Below are 4,442 nucleotides of genomic sequence, written 5' to 3' on the forward strand. Positions count from 1 at the left end.
CAACTAACTGTGAGGAAAGATTTTTCATAATTTTTCATATCATTTAGTAATTGTGAAAATGAAGGTGTTTAGTGGCTCAGTTGTGTTTGTCTGTTTGTGACACTGTAGACTGTAGCCCACAAGTCTCCTCTGTCCATGGGATTCTCCAGGCAAGAATACTGGAGTAGGTAGTCATGCCCTTCTCCAGGGGATATTTCTGACTTGGGGATCAAATCCAGGTATCCTGTATTGCAGGTAGATTCTTTACCATCTGAGCCACTAGGGAAACCCCATTTAGTCATTAAGCCTGATTTAATTTGAAAAAAAATTGTTTATTATTCAGCAAAGTCTGAACTGATGTAAAGCTGTTTTTTTGTGTGTGTTCATTAGTGCAATGTAGTCATATTCATTGATTTTGCTTTGGAATTATTACTGTGTTTGATTAGGGTGCACTGTCCCATACCCCTTCGGATATGCTAAATACCATACAATGTATGGCCCTGTATTATCCTTCTAAATCCCGAAATTTTTTGAAATTTTGAAACATATATGTCCTTTAGCATTTTAGATATGGTTTTGTTGCCTGTAATGTTTTATTGTAATACAAAAGAAGAATGGTACAGCCCAGAAACCTTACATAGTACTTTAGCATGTTCTAATTATAACAATTCCCAGGTAATCACCTCCCACAGTCTAGATATCATACTTTTATTAATGCAGCCTAAGAAAAATTACTTGTTTTGGTGTTTGTACCACATCTACTGAATCATTTTTATTTTGTTAAATGCTGAAGTCTCCTTTATAAGAGCTACTCTTGCTAAGCCATGTTCCAAAGAGTAATATTAAAGATGAATGTGTATTTACTAAAGGGTTGTTAGAAATAACAAGCTCCCTGGTGCATTTAAGAATCATTCAATCATATCAATGATATGATAGCCAAACAACTTTTCAGTGACATGGTTACTGCACTGTTACCACCTAAATATCGTGCATTATGCATTGTACACTATCAAATTAAATATGCTTTATTTTGAATCCTGAATCTGGTGCTTCTTATGGATATGACCTTGGTAAAGTGGTTTAATGACTTTGAGCTCATTTTCTTCATCTATAAAATGGGCTTTTTAATACTAAGTGTAACAAAGAACTGTTCTATATCCCTGGCCTGCAGTAGATACATGAAAAGATAGGTATTACTATTGTCCTAAATAATAACAACAACATAAAATAGTGGTTCCCAAACTTTGTTGCACATTAGAATCAGATGGGAAGGTTTTAAAATGCCTATGTCCAAGTTGTATCCCATATCAATGAAATCATTATAGCTGGAGGTGGGAGTCAGGTGATTCCAGTGTGCAGCAAAGTTTGGGAATCACTGACCTAAAGTAAAAAGCCTTTGGAGTTGCCACCAGAAGATAATTTGTTTTTGCCATGTTAATATAATTGGCATTTGAAGTTACTAGGCTCTCTTAATAGCCTTTTCCAATCCCAGCACAGTCAGATTCTTGTTATTTCTTATATAGGTACCTACATGTATTTTGGAAATCCATTTTGTTTCAAGAAGCTGATCCTTGCAAAAATGATGAGCTTATTTTCATTATAAAGTGATTCTCATATTAAGTTTCTTCATGTATTTTGTTATTTTTGTTTTTGGAAGGTTGGGTATTTTAGGCAGTGTATTATAGTAAGTCTGAAAAATTGCTGTACTCTCCCATTTGGGAAACTTCATTTATTGTTATTTTATTCTTTACGGGGTTAGTGACTTGCATAGACCATTTGAATGAAGTCTAATTTCTGAGCAATATGAAGCCTTTGATGTTGTTTCTCAGAAGGTTGGGGATTCATGCATTCACCCCTTCTTTATCCATGGCATCCACTAATATATTTTCCATTTCTTTAATTTGTTCATATTAGCATGAAATCACACAGTATATATGGGAGAAGAAAATGGCAACCCTCTCCAGTATTCTTGTCTGGAGAATCCCATGGCCCCAGGAGCCTGTTGGACTATAGCCCATGGGGTCGCAAAAGACTGGGACACGACTGAGCGACTAACATACACACACAGATATAGCCTTTTGGGATTGGGATTCCCACTCATCTAAGCACTTCTCTCTTGAGAATGATTCACAATTCACTCCTTTTTAATGCAGAGTAGTATTCTGAATATACCAGTTTGTGTAAACAGTAACTAATTGGATGTCATGTGCGTTACTGCTAGTTTGAGGCTATTCTGAATAAAGATTCTATAAACATTTGTATACACGTTTTTGTATGAATACAAGTCATCTTTTATCTGGGATAAATGCCCAGGAGTAGAATTGGTAGGTTGCATGTTTAGATTTTTAAGAAACTGTAAAAGCTATTTTCCAGAGTGAACATGTCATTCTAAATACATTTCTACCAATAATGGGCCCAGTTTCTCTATACCCTTGCCAGCATTTGATGTTATATCTTTTTAAAATTTTATCCATTCTTTATAGGTGTGTAGTGATCATGTTCGGAGAAGGCAATGGCAACCCACTCCAGTACTCTTGCCTGGAAAATCCCATGGACGGAGGAGCCTGGTAGGCTGCAGTCCATGGGGTCTCGAAGAGTCAGACACGACTGAGCGACTTCACTTTCACTTTTCACTTTTATGCATTGGAGAAGGAAATGGCAACCCACTCCAGTGTTCTTGCCTGGAGAATCCCAGGGACAGGTGAGCCTGGTGGGCTGCCGTCTATGGGGTCACACAGAGTCGGACACGACTGAAGCAACTTAGCAGCAGCAGCAGCAGTGGTGATCATGTTGTAGTTTTAATTTGCATCTCTCTGTTGACTAATGATGTTAAACATCTTTTCATGTGATTATTTGGTATGTGCATATATATCCTCTTCAGTGAAATGCATGTTCATGCTTTTTGCTCATTTTCTAATTTGATTTATTTTTACTGTTGAATTTTTAGTTCTTTATATAATTTAGATACTAGTCCTTTGTTGGATATATGGTTTGTTAATATAGTCTCCAAGTCTGTAGCTTGTATGTTCATTCTCCTAGTAGAATCTTTCACAGGGCAAAAGTTTTAAATTTTGATGAAGTACAATTCATCATCTTTCCCTTTTTTGGATTATGCTCTTGATGACAGTTCTAAAACTTCTTTGCCTAGCATGAGATCTTTAAGATTTTATCTTTTTTTTTTCCCCTGAATTTTTAATAGTTTTATATTTTAAATTTAAGTTGTGCTCTGAGTTGATTTTTGTATAAGGTGTGAGTCCTATGCCTATATTTACTTGTGCCTATAGATGTAGGACTTCCCTGGTAGCTCAGATAGTAAAGCATCTGCCTACAATGAGGGAGACGCGGGTTCAATCCCTGGGTCAGGAAGATCCCCTGGAGAAGGAAATGGCACCCCACTCCATACTCTTGCCTGGAAAATCCCATGGACAGAGGAGCCTGGTAGGCTACAGTCCATGGGGTCGCAGAGAGTCAGACACGACTGAGCGACTTCACTCTCACGTTCACTTTCGTAGATGTTCAGTTATTCTAGCACCATTTGTTGAAGAGCTTAAATTTCTGCCATTGAAATGCTTTTTCACTTTTGTCAAAATGTGGACATATTTCTTTGAATATATTTCTGTGTCTGTTATGTTCTACTGATCTGTGTCCCTATCTCTCTGTCAATACCAGAGTCTTGATTACTACAGCTACATTGTAAGTCTTGAGATCCAATAGACTGATTACTCCTACTCTATTCTTTTAGCCATTCTACTTATTTTCACTTTCTATATAAAGTTTAGAATTATCTAGTCTGTACCTACAAAAATTCTTACTGGAATTATGATAAGAATGGGATCAAACCTATTTATCAATTTGGGAAGATTGACATCGTTGAGTCTTCTGATCCATGAACACAGTTTTTCTCTTCATTTATTTAAATACTCTTTTATTGCTTTTATCAGCATTGTGTAGTTTTCAGAATACAAGTCCAGTAGATATTTTGTTAGATTTACACCTAAGTATTTATTTTTTTTCTATTTTTTTAAACTTTTTATTTTGTTTTGGAGTATAGCTGATTCACAATGTTGTGATGGTTTCAGCTGAGCAGAAAAGGGACTCAGCCATACATACACATAATATTTTGCATTTTATTGCAATTGTAAATGATATTACATTTTAATTTTGATGTCCACACATTTATTGCTAGTATATTGAAATAAAATTCATTTCTGTAAGTTGATTTTGAATCTCCAGCCTTACTGAACTCACTCATTAAATCTGGAAGTATTTTAAAAATAGATTCATTGGGGTTTTCTGTCTAGATAAACTGTCACCAGTAAATAGGGATTGTTTTCTTTCTTTTCTGATCTATGTGCCTTTTATTTATTTTTCTTGCCTTGTTGCATGTCTACAATTTCTAGTACTGTTTTGAATAAGAGTGATGAAGGTTAATAGCCTTACCTTATTCTGTCTTAGGAGGAAAG

Source organism: Bos mutus, chromosome X, assembly GCF_027580195.1.
Source record: "Bos mutus isolate GX-2022 chromosome X, NWIPB_WYAK_1.1, whole genome shotgun sequence".
Lineage (NCBI taxonomy): Eukaryota > Metazoa > Chordata > Mammalia > Artiodactyla > Bovidae > Bos > Bos mutus.